At 43.5% G+C, this 21,427-nt stretch overlaps 1 long non-coding RNA gene across 1 annotated transcript; it reads left to right on the top strand.

Annotated features, from left to right (window-relative positions):
• The first annotated feature begins 608 nt into the window (after positions 1-608).
• Positions 609-20,973, top strand: LOC129491219 (uncharacterized). The gene is made up of 3 exons (XR_008660487.2): positions 609-955; positions 13,944-14,059; positions 20,811-20,973. It is a non-coding gene; the product is annotated as an uncharacterized lncRNA (long non-coding RNA).
• Positions 20,974-21,427: the final 454 nt, after the last annotated feature.

Below are 21,427 nucleotides of genomic sequence, written 5' to 3'. Positions count from 1 at the left end.
GGTACAGGTAACAGGAGGGGTGAATCTCAGCACCATCATTCAGAGTAAAATAATTAATAATTGCTGGACAAAAAAGAGTACTTGCTGTGTGACTTATTTGTATAAAATTCTAGAAAGTGAAGACTAATCTATAGTGACCAATAGCAGTGATTGTCTTGGGGGAGGGATTACAAGGGGTCCAAGAAATCTAGGAAGTGAAGGAGATGCTCACTGTCTTAATTGTGGTGATGGTTTTGATGGGATTCAGGACAAACTACTCCCAAAATGTGGTACTGTAACTGAGAGGTGAAGCCAGCTGGACTTCCTGGGTCAAGTGGGGACTTGGAGAGCTTTTCTGTCTAGCTAAAGGATTGTAAACACACCAATCAGCGCTTTGTGTCTAGCTAAAGTTTTGCAAATGCACCAATCAGCACTCTGTAAAAACACACCAATCAGCACTCTGTGTCTAGCTAACAGTTTGTAAACGCACCAATCAGCACTCTGTAAAAACGGGCCAATCAGCACTCTGCAAAATGGACCAATCAGCGCTCTGTAAAATGGACCAATCAGCAGGATGTGGGGGGGGGGGGGCCAAATGAGGGAATAAAAGCTGGCCACCCAACTCAGCAGCAGCAACTCGCTGGCGTTCACTTCCTTGCTGTGAAGGCTTTGTTGTTTTGTTCTTCACAGAAAATCTTGTTGCTGTTCACTCTTTGGGTCCATACTACCTTTATGAGCTGTTAACACTCGCTGCGAAGGTCTGCAGTTTCACTCCTGAAGTCAGTGAGACCACGAACCCACCAGGAGGAACAAACAACTCCAGAAGCACCACCTCTAAGAGCTGTAACTCTCACGGCGAAGGTCCGAGGCTTTACTCCTGAAGTCAGTGAGACCATGAACCCACCGGGAGGAAGAAACTCCGGACACATCTGAACGTCTGAAGGAACAAACTCTGGACACACCATCTTTAAGAACGGTAACACTCACTGTGAGGGTCTGCAGCTTCATTCTTGACCAAGAACCCACCAGAAGGAATAAATTCCAGACACATAACACCCAACAGGTTCCTCCTGCCCACTGCCTAGACAGAGCCAATTTATCAAGACAGAGGAATTGCGATAAAGAGTAATTCACGCAGAGCCAGCTGTGCAGGAGACCAGAGTTTTTCTTATTACTGAAATCAGTCTCCCCAAGCATTTGGGGATAGGAGTTTTAAGGATAACTTGGTGGGTTGTGGGCAGCCAGTGACTCAGGAGTGCTGATTGGTTGGATTGGAGAGGAAATCATAGGGAGTCGAAGCTGTCTTCTTGTGCTGAGTCAGTTCCTGGGTGGGGGCCAAGAGATTAGATGAGCCAGTTTATCAATCAGCACCAGCTGATCCATCAAATGCAGAGACTGCGAAATATCTTAAACAATGATCTTAGGTTTTACAATAGCGATGTTATCTCCAGGTGCAATTTAGGAAGGGTCAAAATCTTGTAGCCTCCAGCTACATGACTCCTAAACCATAATTTCTAATCTTTTGGCTAGTTTGTTAGTCCTACAAAGGCAGTCTAGTCCCCAGACAAGAAGGGGGTTTGCCTTGGGAAAGGCCTGTTACCATCTTTGTTTTAAACTATAAACTAAGTTCCTCCCGAAGTTAGTTCAGCCTACACCCAGGGATGAACAAGGACAGGTTGAAGGTTAGAAGCAAGATGGAGTTGGTTAGGTCAGGTCTCTTTCACTGTCTCAGTTACAGTTTCGCAATGGCGGTTTCAGTACATTGGCGTATTGAATTATTTTAAGCTGAAAGAATTTCAGAAAACAGACCCATTCCCTTTTCTCCACCTGTCTCTCCTGAAGCAGGTCATTGTAAGGTCAGCCTAGAGAAAAGAAGAATAGATCCAAAGTCAGGCGAGTACATTTATTGAACCTGCCGGCTGCTCCATCACACTCAGAGGAAGCAGCCCTGAGCTTACAAAATGAGGAGTTTCTGCTGGGGAGGGGTGTTTGAAGGAGTTCTTTGGTGTGGCCACATTCCGGGGTTGTTTGCTGTTTAATTTTGTCACATATCACTTTGTGATGTTTATGGTAGCAACTAGATGAACAGGTTTAGGTAAAGTTTGTTAATGCTTCCCACGACCTCCCCCATGCGGTCCAGATGGTTTGTAATTGGGGTTTGCTTATCGCAGCAAGCCCTGATAGGTAAAGTCTGCTGGCTTCACCCTGGTGCCTGGTGCCTAGATAAGGGCTTGGAAATGTAAAGGGGCTCGGGGGAAGGGTGGACGGCACAGAGAAGAGTTGCAGAGCATCAGGTGGAGGGGTGGGCAGCATGGAGAGGTTTGGGGGAAGTGTCAGCAGTACCAAGCTTTTGGAGAAGTTTGTCCTTAACAGTCATAAAACCTAGGAGGGATTTTCTGACCTTCCACCAAAGCAGGTCACAAGACACTCACTTGAGAGGTGCCCTTCCTACACTTGGAGGAAAGGAACATCCTTATCTCTGAAATCATGGGGTCACAGAGAAGAATCTGAGCAAACAGGCCTTGCTAAATCCCTCCCAGTTCATCACCAGTAGATCACACCTTTGTTCAATTATATTCCTCCATGACTGTCCACTCTTCATCAAAGTTAGCGTAAAAATATGCAAGTTTAACTGTTTCTTCTGGTCTTCGTTTCCTTATGAAGACTCTTGTGTCATGTAAAACTTACATAAAATAAATTGAAGGCCAGGCATGGTAGCTCATGCCTGTAATTCCAGCACTTTGGGAGGCCGAGGCAGGTGGATCACCTGAGGTCAGGAGTTCGAGACTAGCCTAGCCAACGTAGTGAAACCCCCGTCTCTACTAAAAATACGGCCGGGCGCGGTGGCTCACGCTTGTAATCCCAGCACTTTGGGAGGCCGAGGCGGGCGGATCACGAGGTCAGGAGATCAAGACCACAGTGAAACCCCGTCTCTACTAAAAAAAAAAAAAAAAAAAAAAAAAAAAAAAAAAAATTAGCCGGGCGTGGTGGCAGGCGCCTGTAGTCCCAGCTACTCAGAGAGGCTGAGGCAGGAGAATGGCGTGAACCCGGGAGGTGGAGCTTGCAGTGAGCCGAGATCGCGCCACTGCACTCCAGCCTGGGCGACAGAGCGAGACTCCGTCTCACACACACAAAAAAAAACAAAAAACAAAACAAAACAAAAAAAAAACAAAAATTAGCCAGGTGTGGTGGTACACACCTGTAATCCCAGCTACTCGGGAGGCTGAGGCAGGAGAATCACTTGAACCCAGAAGGTGGTGGTTGCAGTGAGTCAAGATCGCACCACTGCCCTCCAGCCTGGGCGACAAGAGCGAAACTCCATCTCAATAAAATAAACAAATAAATTGATATGCTTTTTTTCTAGTCTGCCTTTTATTATGGGGCCCCTGCCATGAACCTAGAATGGGTAAAGGAAAAATACTTTTCCTCCCCTACATTTTTATGAGTGGTCCATATGTCAAAACTTATCCAATTGTACACTTAAATATGAACAGTCTATTATATGTCAACGGTGCCTTAGAGCTTAAAAAATAAACAATTCTGTTTCTTTGAGAAACTGTTCACATATGTGCTAGAGTTCCTCTTCCTGAGTTTGAATCATACAGATTTTTGTGGTGAGCTGTTATTATCAAAAGAGACATAAAAGATATTCCGGGGTGAATGGTGCAGGTGTTTGTATAAGAGGTAGGGAATGAATGTGTCTTCTCTGTATCAACGTTAATATTGGTAATCAACAATTTGAGCATCTGCCAGGCTGAGCATTTTACAAACATCATATTATTTAACGCTCACACAACCTTTTGAGTAGATATTATTGGATCCATTTTCCAGAGGAGGAACCTTAGTCTCAGGGACACTAAGTAATTTCCTAAGGGGCAGCAGGCAGACCCAGGCCTTGAACCAGGTTCACAGACCTGCATTCTAAGATGTTAAACTGTGGCCATTTCTGGATGGCATGATTACAAGTGAAATTTTAAAATATTTTTTATTTTTATGTATTGCTAAAACTTTCTACAATGAACATGTACTTTTTTTTTTTTTCTTTTGAGATGGAGTTTCGCTCTTGTTTCCCAAGCTGGAGTGCAATGGCACGATCTTGGCTCACTGCAACCCCTGCCTCCAGGGTTCAGGCGATTTTCCTGTCTCAGCCTCCCGTGTAGCTGGGATTACAGGTGCATGCCACCATGCCCGGCTAATTTTTGTATTTTTATTAGAGACGGGGTTTCATCATATTGGTCAGGCTGGTCTTGAACTCCTGACCTCAGGTGATCTGCCCGCCTTGGCCTCTTAAATTGCTGGGATTTCAGGTGTGAGCCACAGCGCCAGCCTAACATGTACTATTATTAACAGAAGTGTTTTTAAGCCTTTAAGTTATTATAACTACTTTGTAACAATACTTTAAAAATTCTTCTCCAGTAAAGATAATCCGTACTGCTTACTGAGCCTAGTAAATGCCACAAGCTTAACCTGTCATTTTAATCTACAAAGTAAAAAATGGGAAGCTGAGGCTCTGAGTAGGTGAGTTGTATTCCCAAAATGACAAGTGTGGGAGGCAGGATTTCAACTCAGAGCACTCTGGCCCTGGAACCGCTTATTCTTAGCATGACACCAAATACCACCACATCTGACCAAACGCTCTACAGCCATTTTAACATTTCTGACAACACAACCAGTGTTGGTCAGGTGTGCACATGTTTAGCATAGCTGAAGTCACTGCGTCTATCTGTCATGGTTCTATTTTTCCCCACGTCAGACGGTTTGAGAAATATTTTCCACGTTACTTTTGAACTTTTTCCACTTCTCATTGGTTCTTTAGAGGACCATACAATACTTCATGCTGTTGATGTACTATAATCACTGCTCGGCCGTTCTTAAAGAGTGGTTTGCAATGAGCTTTTCAAGGAGCCAAAAAACTACCTAGTAACTTACATTCGTCTTCAAAAGGAACGGAGAGAGAAGGGGCAAAATATACCCTTACAATTAGAAGCAGGTCAGTCACATTCCAAAACATGACAGGGAAAGGCTCAGAGAAATTAACTCTTTCATCCTCAAGAAAGAAGATTTAAGGAAAAGCTCAAAATATTTCTCCATATTGATGCTTGCAGACCGTCAGTCCAAGTATTTCTACTCTTCCATAAAATTGCACGTTTTCTTTCCCTCACTATGAAACAGATTATCCACCCAACCTCTTCCTTGGGGACTACATGGATTCATTATCTCACCACATACCAACACTGGAGCTTCCTCTGACAGTGGGTCAACTTGGACTGACACTTGGAAGCCACAAACTAACACACCAGTGGCCACACAGCTATGAAATCCAGCTAATCTATCTGCCCCCTGCCTGCCTTCTGGGCTGTCAGCTGCTTATTCAATGAAGACACCTGTCACCCACCTCATCTTAGCCATGCCCGTCACCTCGTTCGGCCTCCCTGGCATGCAGGCAGTGCTCCAGCATGGCCTTGTTCCTTCCATGATGCCTGCATCTCCATCACCTCCAGACTCGGCTGAAGCACTCGCCTCAGAAACTGAGATCTGCTTCCGCAGTGGCTGCGCTGAGAGCCAGGTGGCACGATCTGGAAGTGCAGGTGCAAGGGGCTTGAAATTGACCAATGAGAGGTAGGAGGCAGGAGGGAGCTGGCAGATAAATTCTTTTCTCTTCCTCTTGACTCTGCTGAGGTACAATGGTTGCATTTAGCTTGGCCATAAACACAGCTCTGACTGTGATCAGCCCAGGAATGCACCACTTTGCATTTGCTTTTTCTCTTTCTGAGCCTTTTCCCTCACGTTGGTTGCCCTGGGCTTGTAGTTCCAACTTGCTTTTAGGGAACACAAGCTATGACACCCATCAGGTCCATTGCTTGATATAGTAATTTCCCCAGTGATTCACAAACTTTTACACAGCCTCAAAAGCATGACTCTATGCATAAGAAACAAGTATTTTATGAAATAGCCAGGAATGGTGGATCTATCTATTGCTTTTTTTTAGTTTTCCTAAAAGGTATCACATCATTCACTTCATAGGAAAAAACAACAACAAACATAGGGCACATGTTAATATTCGATGACAACCACTATAGCAAAAACTACTTTTTAATATTAATTTAGTGCATTCACACAGTGTCTAAAAAATTTAAATTGATTTAGGACACATTTTGGGAGTAGCTGGTGTATGTCAAGTCTTTTTACCAATTACTCATAGTATAAATATCCTATCTCTAATATATAATGAACTTCTAGAAGTCAATATAAAAACCAAAATAGAAAAAAAGTAAAGAAAAATAAGCAAAGAATATGCACAGTAGGTTTACAGAGAGGAAAATATGGCTTCCTTACACATGGGGAAATGTTGAATTTCACATGTAATTTTTAAAATACAAATTAAAACTACAAAATATATCATTTTTCATCTATTAGTTTTGCAAAAATAAAAAGTCTTACACAGTGTGAGCTAGGGTGTGAAGGAATAGTTACTTTTAGGTATTATGTTAGAAATATTTCCCTCCATGATGAGATCTTGCCACATTAAAAAATAAAAGACATATTTGCTTACAGAGGGCAATTTAGCAAAATATTGACCAAATTATAAATGTACACCTCTACTGACTATGCTTTCCATTCAGACATTTATCCTGTGGATATCCAGATAGGTGTGTGCAAAAAATCATCTGCATAAAGTTATTCTCTGCAGCCTTATTTGAAATGGCAGAAGATTGTAAACATCCTAAACATCCAGTAGGACTAATTAAAGAAATGTTGTTACATCTATACAGGAGTATAAAAGAATGAGAAAGACTTTTATGGACTAATAAGAAACTAACTCTGAGATTTAATGTTAAGTTAAAAAAAAAAACAGAAAAGTGAAGAACAGGAGGTTGAGTGTGCTATCGCTTGTGTAATCCTGTTTGTATTCTTTATGCATAGAACATCTTTAGAAGGATATTGGGTATTTTTAAAATTATTAACATTGGTTGGAGGTAATTGGGGGATGACAGAAGTGCTTACTATACATTGTATACCTTTTTGTGCCTTTGAATTTTGAAATATGTGATATATTACCCATTCTTCAAAAAAATTAAGAGTTTTTAAAAGATGAAAGAAGAAAACAGAAACTTCCCACATAGAGCAATATGGCAGATTGGATGGATATCCAAAAACCCTCTAACAATAAAACACCTAAAATTTTTTTTAAATAGTTTGATTTCTTTATTTGTTTATTCTTTTTTTGAGATGGGGTCTCACTCTATGGTCAGGCCGGAGTACATTGGTGCAATCTCGGCTCACTGCAACCTCTGCCTCCCAGATTCAAGTGATTCTCCTGCCTCAGCCTACCAAGTAGCTGGAATTACAGGCACACACCACCACGCCCGGCTAATTTGTGTATTTTTAGTAGACACGAGGTTTCACCATGTTAGTCAGGCTGCTGTCAGACTCCTGACCTCAAGGCGATCTGCTAGCCTCAGCCTCCCAAAGTGCTGGGATTACAGGCATGAGCCACCGCACCCAGCCCTTAAAAATTAGTTTTAAATGCATGGCTAAACTGACATGAAATTAAGAGAAATCCTCAGAAGCCAAAACAAAAGAGAAAATACAAAACTAGGAAAGACAAAGCTAAAGCCACTGACTGCCCTAGGGCATCAGGAAGTCCCTGGAGATGAACAGCTTCCGTTTTCAAGGCCCAAGAAGGGGGCTGTGAAATAACACCTAAGGAGCGAGCTGGCACCCAGTGAGTGTCTCAAATACAGCTGGGGCCTTAAAGACAACACCCGTAGTGAAGGCGTATCTAGGGAAAACATCCACTCCACAAAGGGGATAGTAAGAAAACTTGCCAACCATGGCCTTGACTTTGGGTAGAAGGAACGAAAAGGCCCCTCTGAGAAGTCTGAACTCTCCAACTCATTTTATAAAGTTAATATGACCTTGATACCAAAATAGACAAAAGGCAACAGAGAAAGAGCTAATCTTGCTTATGAACATACATGCAAAACCTTTTTTTTTTTTTTTTGAGACGGAGTCTCACTCTGTCGCCCAGGCTGGAGTGGAGTGGTGCGATCTTGGCTCACTGCAAGCTCTGCCTCCCGGGTTCAAGCGATTCTCCTGCCTCAGCCTCCCGAGTAGCTGGTATTACAAGCGCCTGCCACCATGCCCAGCTAATTTTTGTATTTTTAGTAGAGACAGGGTCTCGCCATGTTGGCCAGGCTGGTCTTGAACTCCTGACCTTGGGTGATCCACCCACCTCAGCCTCCCAAAGTGCTGGGATTACAGGCATGAGCCACCACCTGGCCTTGTCTGATTTTTTTTTTAGGTTGACAGAGTCCATATAAAAACTCAAAGAATTGCTCCAGGTGCAGTGGCTTATGCCTCTAATCCCAGCACTTTGGGAGGCTGAGACGGGTGGATCACCTGAGGTCGGGAGTTCGAGACCAGCCTAATCAACATGGAGAAACCCCATCTCTACTAAAAATATGAAAATTAGCTGGGCGTGGTGGTGCATGCCTGTAATCCCAGCTACTTGGGAGGCTGAGGCAGGAGAATCGCTTGAACCCGGGAGGCGGAGGTTGCAGTGAGCAGAGATCACTCCATTGCACTCCAGCCTGGGCAACAAGAGAAAAACTCTGTCTAAAAAAAAAAAAAGAAACAAAACTCAAAGAATCTACAGCCAAATTAACAGAATTAATCAGAGATTTGATCAAGACTGATGGACATAAGATTATATACAAACATTGATTATGTTTCTGTGTACTGGCAACAGTAAAAAAAATTTTTTTCTTTTACAAAATATCATATTCAACATTAATAAAACAGTTAATGTACCTAGGAAGAATCTAACAAAAGATGCATAAGGCATTTATGAAAAAAATTTTGGAATATAATGGAAAGATATTGCATTTCTTAATGTAAACTAATTATTCTAGCAAACTTCAAACTCTTAGTGGTGTAGCACAGTAGAAGTGTTTTTCTTTTACTTTTTTGTTTTGAAATGGAGTCTCGTTCTGTTACCCAGGCTGGAGTGCAGTGGCGTGATCTCGGCTCACTGCAACCTCCGCTTCCCGGGTTCAAGCGATTCTCCTTCCTCATCCTCCCAAGTAGCTGGGATTACAGGTGCCTGCCACCACACATGGCTAATTTTTGTATTTTTAGTAGAGACAGGGTTTCACCATGTTGGCTAGGCTGGTCTCAAACTTCTGACCTCAAGTGATCTGCCTGCCTGGGCCTCCCAAAGTGCTGGGATTACAGGCGTGAGCCACCACGCCCTGCCAGAAGTGTTTTTCTTGCTCTTCCAACAGTCCCATGTGAGTGTTCAGTGGGAAGACTTCCACACCATGACGGGGGAAACCAGGTTCTTTCATCTTGTGGCTCTATTATTCCTTAGGGTCTCAGAATCGTCTTCTTGATCCTCTGCAACCACCTACAGTTGAGGGAAGAAATAGAGCAAGGCAGATCACAAAGGAGGGCCAGGCCTGGAGGGGTTTCCTGTCCCTTGCTCTGCCCTCATCCCATTGCCCAAAACTTACCTTGGCCACAACTCACTTTTAGGGAAGCTGGGAAACACAGCCCAGCTGTGAGCTAAAAGAAAGGGGATTGGGCTTGGTGAACCACTGGACAGTTTTCTGCCACAGACAGATCAGACCTACATAAATGTTTGTTGATAGGATGACTTGACATTACAAAAGTGTGTCAGCCACAGTGGCTCACAATTGTAATCCCAGCACTTTGGGAGACTGAGTGGGGGGGTGGGGGGTGGATCACTTGAGCCCAGGAGTTCAAGACCAGCCTGGTCAACATGGTGAAACCCCATCTCTACCAAAATTACAAAAATTAGCCAGGCATGGTGGCGCACACTGGTAATCCCAGCTACATGGGAGGCTGAGGCAGTAAAATCACTTGAACCCGGGAGGAGGAGGTTGCAGTGAGCCAAGATCGCACCACTCCACTCCAGCCTGGGCAACAGAGCAAGACTCTGTATTAAAAATAATAATAATAAAAAAAAGCTGACTTTTTGATTCAATGCAATGCCCACCAAAATTCTAACAGAGCTATTTGCAGAATTTGAACAGCTGATCTTAAAATGCATGTGAAGAAGGAAAGGGCCGAGAATAGCCAAAATTGTCCTGAATGTGGGGAGAAATTACCGTCAGGAAAAAGGGCTTGCTTTAAAGCTATAATAATTTAAACAGTGTGGTATTGGTTCAAAAACAGAAAACTATACCAATGGACAGAATTGAAAGCCCATAAACAGAGCCCCACATCTGTGAGGGACACAAAAGTAGGTGAACCACAGATGAGCAAATAAAGAACAGACTTTTCAATGAATGGTGTTGGAATCAATTGAGTGTCCTAATGTCCACATTACTATTATCCAAATTATCCATTAGTTGCTTTTTTTGTTGTTAAATAAACAGGTAAATGTGCATGGTAAAAACTTCAACACTTTTAAAAGAAAATATAGAAGAATGTCTTTAAGACCACACAGAAAGGATTTTTAAAAAATAAGTCATAAAAGGCCAGGCGTGATGGCTCACGCCTGTCATCCCAAAACTTTGGGAGGCTGAGGTGGGTGGATCACTTGAGGTCAGAAGTTTGAGACCAGCCTGGCCAACATGGTGAAACCCCGTCTCTACTAAAAATACAAAGATTAGCTGGGCATGGTGGCAGGTGCCTGTAATCCCCACTACTCAGGAGGCTGAGGCAGGAGAATTGCTTGAACCTGGAAGGCAAAGGTTGCAGTGAGCTGAGATCCCACCACTGCACTCCAGCCTGGGCAACAGAGCAAGTCTCTGTCTCAAAAAAAAAAAATTAATAAATAAATAAGTCACAAAAATGTCATATGAAAAAAGGAAATGATTGACACAAAAATTAGGAAGTTGAGTTCATCTAAAGAAGACATAAAGAAAATGAAAAGACAGACCGGGTGCAGTGGCTCGCACCTGTAATCCTAGCACATTGGGAGGCCGAGGTGGGCAGATTACTTGAGATCAGGAGTTCGAGACCAGCCTGGCCAACATAGTGAAACCCTGTCTCTACAAAAATTAGCCGGGCATGATAGCATGTGCTTATAATTCCAGCTGTTAGGGAGGCTGAGGCAGAAGAATTGCTTGAACCCAGGAGGCAGAGGTTGCAGTGGGCCAAGATTGCACCATTGCACTCCAGCCTGGGCTGGAGTAAGATGCCATCTCAAAAAAAGAAAATGAAAAGACAAGCCACAGGCTAGGAGAAAATATTCATGACACATACAACTGACAAAGAAGTAGTATCCAAAGTATATAAAGAATTGCTACAAATCAATAAGAAAAAGAAAACAACCCTATAGCAAAATGAAATAAAGACAGGAACATATTTTCACTAAGAAAGGAAACCCAAATGACCAATTAAACACATTTAATGATGCTTAGATTCATTAGTAATTGTAGATATGGAAACTTCAGGGTGCATTACAATGTAAATTAAAATGACAATAAAATGTTTTCCACTCACTAGAGTGGCAAAATTGTAAAATCTAACAACTGGGGAGCAATAGGAACTCATTTACACAAGATGTGTACATATGGTGTAAATCTATAAAGAAAAAGAAGGGAATAGGCTGGGCGTGGTGGCTCATGCCTGTAATCCCAGCAGGCGATTTGGGAGGCTGAGATGGGTGGATTACCTGAGGTCAGGAGTTCAAGACCAGCTGGGCCAACATGGCAAAACCCTGTACTAAAAATACAAAAAAATTAGCCAGGAGTGGTGGCACGCACCTGTAATCCCAGCTACTCAGGAGGCTGAGGCAGGAGAGTCGCTTGAACCTGGGAGGCAGAGGTTTCAGTGAGCCAAGATCATGCCATTGCACTCCAGCCTGGGTGACAGAGCAAGACTCCACCTCAAAAAAAACAAAGAAAAAGAAAAAGAAGGGAATAATAAACACCAAATTCAGGATAGGGGTTACCGTAGGAGGGGTGGTATAAAGACAGAGGGGCACCCGGGAGGGCCTCCCAGTCTCAGTACAGAGGCAACGTTGGTTACATAGATGTTTCTATTATTATTTTGTATACCTTATATGTGTTTAATATAATATTCTATTGTACACATATATGTGTGTTCCATTATGTATATATGAAATATTCTATCATGCATTTATTTATTTATTTAAGAGAGAGCCTGGCTCTGTCACCCAGGCTGGAGTGTAGTGATGCAATCTCAGCTCACTGCAACCTCTGCCTCCTGGGTTCAAGTAATTCTTGTGCTTCAGCCTCCCGAGTAGCTGGAATTACAGGTATGCACCACCACGCCCGGCTAATTTTTGTATTTTTAGTAGAGATAGGGTTTCACCATCTTGACCGGGCTGGTCTCGAATTCCTGGGCTCAAGTGATCCACCCGCCTCAGCCTCCCAAAGTGCTAGGATTACAGGAGAAATATTCCATCATTTTAAAATTAAGTTACTAAAAATAAGATAAAATAAAGATACTATTTTGATTCTGGAAGGGCTTGAAATATTGTCAAGAAAACAGATCATTCCAATATAATGTAGGTGGGTATAAGATGCCATGGGACCCAAGAGGAGAGACGTGCTAATTCTGCCTGAGAAAGTTAGCAAGGCCCTATGAAAGAGGGGAAACTTTGAGTTGGGTCTTAAAGAATGAATAGGAGTTTTCTGGATCATTCGATATCAGCAGCACTAGATTTACAAAGCATAAGAGAGAGGAGGCTGGCATAAGACAGCATCGTGAGGAATTGCAAGAACTTCAATGCTCTGCTCTCACAGATATATCCATGCCATATTTTTATTTTTGCTGTTAGGCTGAAGGCAAAATGGTTGGGTCTTTGGTGTTTTTCAAGGCATTTCGCCAGTATGAACACATATAAACTGCAAATTGAATTTCTGAAATAAATGAGATTGTGGTATGGGCATGAAACAGTCATGTAACCATGATCAGCAGAGTCATCTATGGTCAAGCTGGTGGAGTGGCCCAGCCAGTCAGCCTGCAGGCTGTGTGATGGCACACCGTTCTTACCAAGCAAATAGAGGAAGCTCGAGAAGGTATTTGCAGAGCCTCAGAAAAAATGCTGTGGTTATTCTGAGTAAACTTAAGCATGGTTTTGAGGGAAAAATAAAATTTTGGATTTTGAGATCTGTCTAAATTTTGGATACTTTATATCTAACCACATTACACTTACAAAAAAAAAGTAGCAATATTTTTCTCATCAAACCTCTAGCTAGCCTTATTAATTATCGAAATGACTAATTTAGAATTCAGCTTTCCTCCACAACCCCTGCTATTCTCTTGACAGAAAGAGGAGAAGGGAGAGGAGAGGGGATACATTTCTAGAAGGCAGGTGCCCTGAGAAAAGTAACCGGTCACTGTGGTTGGCCATCTGCACAATCAATCAGTCCATATGTAACTGACCTGCAGAAACATCAGGGAAAACAGCCTGAGCCAAAGACCTGCAACCGGAATCCGTTTAATTTTAGGCCCGGTTCGGTGGCTCACACGTGTAATCCCAGCACTTCGAGAGGCTGAGGTGGGCAGAACATTTAAGGGTCAGGATTTCGAGAGAAGCCTGGCCAACATGGCCAACTAAAAATACAAAAATTAGCTGGATGTGATGGTGCGCACCTGCAATCCAAACTACTTGGGAGGCTGAGGTGGGAGTATTGCTTGAACCTGGGAGGTGCAGGTTGCAGTGAACGGAGATTGTGCCACTGCACTCCAGCCTGGGTGACAAAGCAAGACTTAATCTCAAAAAAAAAAAAAAAAAATCCTTTTAATTTAAAAAAGTACCTTCCATTATTGTTAGAAAGTCGTATTTCTACTATCCAGATTCTCCAAACATTGTTTTTGTTTGATAAGCCTTCTTCATATACCCTGGGTTTGGCTGAGGGGTTTAGGTGTTTTAATGATATTATGACAATTGACCCAGTAAAGCAGTCGGAATCCATGGAAACTTAAACTGACTTTAACTTTTAGCTGTTTTGGTCTCTCAGCAGGAATCAGGCAAAGAATCTCAGAGGAGTCTGCTAACCTCTCAAAAGTGACAACTGGGATAAGAATGTCAGAAATCCCTCAACTACCCTAGTTATTGGAGAATGGGGGTATTGTGGTACGTTGACTGCTTTTTATTAAGTAACCTACATTTTGGAAGGCTTTCTATTGCTTTTTCTTCTATGGTGGTTAATGATTTTGTTAAATCCAAAGAGGTAGTAGCAGCTAAGAATGTGGGTTTGGAATCCGACCAACCTGGTTGGAAGCCAGATTCTATCCCTTTTTGTTTTAGTAGTTTCCCTATCCAAATAGATGGACTATAATTTCTTTTTTCTTTCTTACTTTTTTTTCTAGAGACAGGGTTACACTATGTTGCCCAGGCTGGACTCAAACTCCTGGGTTCAAATGATCCTGCCACCTCAGCCTTAAATGTACCATAATTTCTTAACCACATAGTTTCTATTTCTTTATATTTATGAATAACACTATATCAAATATCTTCGTATGAAAATGTTGGTTCCCTGTGGCAGACACCATTGGCTGCTTACCCAAAAGAAATTTACCCTCCTTCCTTTGGAATGCTACCCCACTGGTATTCAGGCAGCCATGTACCTGCTGGGCCTTGAATGGCCTGAGCCCATCATGGAGATCTCATTCCTCTTTGTTAATGATACACAGCCAGAAGGTGAAGGGAAGTGTTTACAAGCTTCTGAGAAAGGCATTTTTGGAGAAAGTCTGTTTTGCCCCACTCTCTTCTTTTGTATTTGTCCATTGTCATATGAGAATAGGATGCTGTGAGTCCTACCATGAAGGGAGACAACACGTCCCCCCAACTCTGGATGGCAGAGTGGGAAAAGAAAGATCCCAGGTTCTTCGTTATACCGTGGGGACACAAAACCACTTCCAGGATTTCTTACTACCAAACTTATATGAGCAAGAAATGTCTGAATGCTGCAGTCACATTAGCTGAGTTTTTTGTTTTGTTTTGTTTTGTTTTTCTTTTTGACAGAGTTTCACTCTTGTTGCCCAGGCTGGAGTGCAATGGCACAACCTTGGCTCACTGCAACCTCTGCCTCCTGGGTTCAAGTGATTCTTCTGTCTCAGCCTCCCCAGTAGCTGGGATTACAGGTGCGTGCCACCACGCCTGGCTATTTTTGTATTTTTAGTAGAGACAGGGTTTCATCATACTGGTCAGGCTGGTCTCGAACTCCTGACCTCAGGTGATCTGCCTGCCTCAGCCTCCCAAAGGGCTGGTATTACAAGCGTGAGTCACTGCACCCGGCTGAGTTTTCTATCATTGGCAACTGAAAGCATTTGAGCTCTTACACCTAAATTTAATTTATTTCCTAGAGTAGGTTCCCACATGTGGAACTTCTAGAGCTCATCTATACAGGCAAATCCCACTCGAGAAAAGCCTCCGTTTATACCTCCATCAGCATATAGGAGACTACTTTCTCACCACAGTCTCTTCAATATTGAGTCACTGAGTATTACAGATTATCATTCTTTAAAAATCACTGCTAATTTGGTAGGCAAAATCTGCTATTTCAAAATCAGTGTTTGCTCATCTGGAGTTGGTGGAGCACAGTGTGATTGCACTTGGCCTAAGAGAGCCTCCTGGTGGCCCGCCCAGGCACTGCAGGAAGAGGTGTGGTTGGTATTAGGCTTCCAGAAGCAGTGACAGTGACGGGTAAGGGTCAACAGTGAACTCACATGGGAAGGATCAAGAGCTCTTCCAGGTGAGGCCAGAAATATGAGGGCAAGGATGTAAAGCTGGCCTGAGCTGGCAGGAGGTGACCAGGGATCACAGACAAGGGCAGGCCCCAGGGAGGAGTGGCCCTCTGGAAGGCCCCAAAGTCTTGTGTCTTCTCAGCCAGATTGTGTGCCTGTGCTCTGTGTTCCACCCAGAGATGATCTTAAAGATGCTCCTTAGCCACTGAGGATCTTTCTTTCTCTCTCTCGCTCTTTTATTTTTATTTTTATTTTTGAGACAAGGTCTCACTCTGTTATCCAGGCTGGAGTGCACTGGCACAATCTCGGCTCACTGCAACCTTGACCCCCTCCAGGCTCAAGCCATCCTGCTGCCTCAGCCTCTCTAGTAGTTGCGACTGCAGGCGTGCACCACCACACCCAGCTAATTCATGTATATTTTTTTGTAGAGATGAGGTCTCACTGTGTTGCCCAGGCTGGTCTTAAACTCCTGAGCTCAAGCTATATGCCCAACTGGGCCTCCCCAAGTGCTGGGATTACAGGTGTGAGCCACCACACCTGGCCAAGATCTTTCTTGATAAAACCCAAATTAGAGGATGGGCATGGTGCTCACGCCTGTAATCCCAGCACTTGGGGAGGCCGAGGCCGGCAGATCACCTGAAGTCAGGAGTTCGAGACCAGCCTGGCCAACATGGTGAAACCCTGTCTCTACTAAAACTACAAAAAATTAGCCGGGCTTGGTGGCAAGTGCTTGTAATCCCAGCTACTTGAGAGGCTGAGGCAGGAGAATTGCTTGAACCCGGGAGGCAGAGTTTGCAGTGAGCCAAGATCGCGCCGCTGCACTCCAGCCTGGGCAACAAGAACAAAACTCTGTCTGAAAAAAACAAAACAAAACAAAAACAAAAACAAAAAAAACCCAAACAGGAAAATGGAGGAGGCCAAGATGACCTAACTACTGTAAACTGTCTGCTCAAATTTTAAACAGAGCCAAAATTAAATATGGGAATTAAGTTTCCTTACATTGAAACTCAGAAACAACACTTGTGCTTTTTGTATCAGTCAGAGTTCAGTCAGAAAGACAGAAAACACTCCAGTTATTTCAAACAGAGAAAATTTAATTTGGGAATTTTTTTTTCCTTTTCTTTTCTGAGATAGAGTCTTCCTCTGTCACCCAGCCTGGAATGCAGTGGCGCAATCTCAGCTCAGTGCAACCTCCACCTCCCAGGTTCAAGTGATTCTCCCGCCTCAGCCTCCCAAGTAGCTGGGACTACAGGCATGTGCCACCACGCCTGGCTAATTTTTGTATTTTTAATAGAGATGGGGTTTCACCATGTTGGCCAGGCTGGTCTTGAACTCCTGACCTCAGGTGATCCACCCCGCCTCGGCCTCCCAAAGTGCTGGAATTACAGGTGTGAGCCACTGCGCCCGGCCTAATTTGGGGAATTTTCAACAAAATTGTTAGAAGGTCTAGAAGAGCAAAAGGATGAAGAAAGAATGCTGGAGAAACAAAACAAAACAAAAAAAGAAACAGTGATACCCAAAGACCAGAAGCTGCTAATATCACCCTGAGTGGGGCTCTGAGACCCTACATCTGCTGCCACAATTTTGGAGCCACTGTTGCAATTAGTTCTAAATCCATCAAAGAGATGAAGAGATAAAACCACTGAAAATGTTCTGCTTCTATCTGGGCTTCTAGGGCCTCGGAATGACCCTACTTCTGCTGCCTCAACAGCAACTGCTAGGACCTGCCAACAACTGCCAGGGAATGAGGGCCAGTGTAAGACTCTCCTCCCTTCTCCCTACTCTCTGGTCTCCTGCCTGTCCTCTGATTGGAGGAGCCCACGGAGATCTAGTTGGCAAAGGGGCCTGGGAAATGTAGTTTGCAGCCTCTCAACTCCAGTAGTTCAGAATGTACCACAGCAGGAATGAAGCCGAGAATAAACAGGAAGTAACTTGCACATTATCATATCCAATTCTACAACCTCTATTTTTTACTCTAAATTGGACTATATAACTTATTTTTATATTTGATTCTGGGTGAATTTCTCATATGAATCTAACTCCCCTCCATGAGAGTTTTTCATAAAAGTTGACTATGAAAAACAATTTGTGTTGGCCATTCTACACAGAACGCAGGAGCTTGGCACTGAACGGCGCTGTCTTTTACATATGGCTGCACTGAGTGAGGACCCATGTCAGTCAAAGACGGCATTTGAGAGGTTCTGTTTCAAGGTGTGCTTTGATAGCCAACATATCTACCTCAAGGAACCTCATTCTAGGAAATGTTTATTGTTTTTCCTCTGACCTGTTTCCTCTCCACCTCTGGCCTGGCAATAGCACCCCACACCTTGCAATAGGAAGACCCAGCCGATTCTTCCTCTTTCAAGAAGTTGGATCTTGAATAGACACAGACACAGATCATGGTGCTATGGAGTCATCTAATGGCACATAGTATAGTGCACTGGTACATGCCCAGGTCCCCAGGGGTGACCTGTTTTCTGCCTTTCCCAAGGCCTGGTTGTTCAGCTGTCCCTTAGCAGTGTATTAGTCAGGGTTCTCCAGAGAAACAGAACCACTAGGATGGGGGTGGGTGTGTCTTGAGAGAGAGAGAGACAGAAACAGAGAGAGAGAGAGAGAGAGATTTTGAAGAATTGGCTCGTGCAATCGTAGCAGCTGGCAAGTCTGAAATCTGCAGGGCAGGCCTGCCAGCTGGAGACCCAGGGAAGAGCTGAGGTTGCAGTTCAAGTCCACAGGCAGTCCAGAGGCAGAATTCCTTCTTCCCCGAGGGACTTCTCAGTCTTTTCTCCTAAGGTCTTCAACCGACTAGATTAGCGATCACCCACACCATGGAGAGTGATCTGCTTTACTCAAAATCAATTTATTTAAATTTTAATTACATCTAAAAAATGCCTTCCCAGCAACATCTGGACCAGTGTTTGACCAAAAACTGGGTACCATGGCCTAGCCACGTTGACACTAAAATTACTTATCACAAGGATTCTGCCAATACATCCTTTTTTTTTTTTTTGCCCTAGTTTATCGGAAATATTTTCTGTTGCTTGCAACTGCAGAACACGAACTGCTACAGAATGTAATTTGTTTGAACACCAGGCTGTCCAAATTGAACTTTGATCTGACAGGTTGATAATTTGCCTCAGTAAACAGAGATCTGACTGTGAGTAGCGGGGGTTCCCTTTCCTATGGCATCACTTAATTTTTATATGAAAATAAGGCATATGTTAATAATAGCAAAAATACTTTAAAAATAATATATGGCCTACCTCTCACTAGTTCTTGTCTTTACTTGCTATTTTTGGACCTCAGGTCCCTGGAAGTTCCTGGGAGATGTTTTCAGGTGTTTCACGCAGATGCCCCAGCTAGCCCGGGCAGCACAGATCCCCCAGCCAGCCCAGGCAGCTGAGTTGTTGCTCTGCTTTCCTTCTCCTCCCCCATCATCTGCTGGGCCCAGACACAGCTCTAATTGGTCATCGCTATTAGTGCCACTGAGCCACCCTTTCCTCCCGAGGACTGCCACCAGGCCATGTGAGGTCTTGAACTACCCAGGGCCTGCAGGGAGGCTGGGAGCTTGGCTAGAGTACCACACTCCCTTGCTCCCCACTGTCTGCTCTCCCACATCAAACCAACCACAGAGGCATGCTTATTAGTACACGTACACTTCCCCATTCCACAGATAAGGCTAGCTCCTTTTTCCTTTAGGAAACCTCCCTGGTCTTCCACATCCAGTCAACTTCAGAGAGCCCATGCTGTCAATTCTTCGGATGTGCCCAACAGATCTGAAATTTAGCAATGGTCCCAACAGGGGGCTGGAATGAAGCCCCTGCTATAAGAGCAATAGAGCTGCAGACCTGTGGCACCTTGGATAATCAAATCAAATTTAAAACATTGGGACAAACCATTGGTTTGATCTAAATCATCCATACTCTCAGACTTCAAAACAAACCAGGGCCGGGAGCAGTGGCTCACGCCTGTAATCTCAGCACTTTAGGAGGCTGAGGCGGGTGGATAATGAGGTCAAGAGATCGAGACTATCCTGGCCAACATGGTGAAACCCTGTCTCTATTAAAAATACAAAAAAATTAGCTGGGCGTGGTGGCACATGCCTGTAGTCCCAGTACTTGGGAGGCTGAGGCAGGAGAATGGCGTGAACCCAGGAGGTGGAGGTTGCAGTGAGCTGAGATCGTGCCACTGCACTCCAGCCTGGTGACAGAGCAAGATTCCATCTCAAACAAATATATAAATAAATAAAAACCAAAAAAAAAAAAAAAAAGAAAGAAACAAATCCATATGCCCATATGCCTGTTAGCTAGACTTCTTCTTCTCCAACTGGATATAAAATTGAATGGAAGCATTACTCACCTTCATAGATATTTTGGCTGGGAAGGCAGCTCATTAAGTTCACCAAGGAAAGATTAAACTATCTGGGGGAATACAAAGCATTAACAACTACAGAATCCGAAAAGTAACAGAAAGTTCACTCATTTCCAAATATGTGAACTCATGTAGTAGGAAATGCTTTCTGATGCTTGCAACCATAACCCTAATTAATGAATCTGTTCAAACTTAAATTTTCCTTAACTAGCTGCTACTCTACCTCAAGAAATTATATATTGTATTTGAGAATATACCCATTTTCAGCATATAACACTTAACTATTTGTGGAAATGACTAGGTTTTAAAAATAAAACAATTTCATGCATTAACAATACCATAAAGAATTATGTAGAATAGTGAGGACTGAATAACACAAAGAGAGTTCAATAATGAGAATGTCATCTTCTCCATTGTGGTGTCTTAGGCTTGTAAGAAAGAAAGCTGTGGGAGTTAAATAAAATGTCTAAAATTAACTTTTTAATTCAGTAATTTTTGTCTGGATTCTAAGCTGAATTTTGATTCAGCAAAAGCAGGAGCTATTTGTCTCTGCCGTCCCACACAAAGCCCGCAGGGAACATACCTGTCTTCTCAGGCTTAGCAAATGTTCTTGTGCACTCAGATTTCTGAATCTTGTGGCACGGCTGCCACAAGGACACTTGCAACATGAGAACTTCAGTGTACAAAGGTGGTGATTGCAAATCTACAGTGAAATTCTATTATTGGATTCCACAAGTATAAAAAAGTCTTTGCTCCTCTTCTGTACCCAGGAAAGGGAACCTAGGAAGACCACTGGAGCGAGAACAATTATGGAACCATGCAACTGGACTTCCAAATTCGATGAACTGCACGCCTGCAAGCTTTCTCCATGGTCTGTGGCCCACATTCACCTCACAAGATGGGGGAAGAGATAAAACACTTTGGTTTTCTTAATGCAATGTTGGTGTTTCTTTAAGAAAGTATAGCCTAGACCGGGCCGGGCATAATGGCTCACACCTGTAATCCTAGCACTTTGGGAGGCCAAGACAGGCAGATGACTAGGTCAGGAGTTCAAGACCAGCCTGGCCAACATGGTGAAACCCCATCTCTACTGAAAATACAAAAATTAGCTGGGCATGGTGGCGCATTCCTGTAATCCCAGCTACTCGGGAGGCTGAGACAGGAGAATTGCTTGAACCAGGACCCGGGAGGCAGGGTTTGCAGTGAGCCGAGATCGCGCCACTGCACTCCAGCCTGGGCTACAGAACGAGACTCCAACTCAAAAAAAAAAAAAAAATTAAAAAGAAAAAGAAAGTATAGCCTAGACCTTTATCACAAGCACAAAGTCAAGGCACCCAAAGTCCAAACACTCCTTTACCTCATGGAGACATCCAATCTTCCAGCCCAG

Source organism: Symphalangus syndactylus, chromosome 10 (assembly GCF_028878055.3).
Source record: "Symphalangus syndactylus isolate Jambi chromosome 10, NHGRI_mSymSyn1-v2.1_pri, whole genome shotgun sequence".
In the NCBI taxonomy this organism is placed as follows: domain Eukaryota; kingdom Metazoa; phylum Chordata; class Mammalia; order Primates; family Hylobatidae; genus Symphalangus; species Symphalangus syndactylus.
This window is presented reverse-complemented; position numbering and strand designations above follow the sequence as displayed.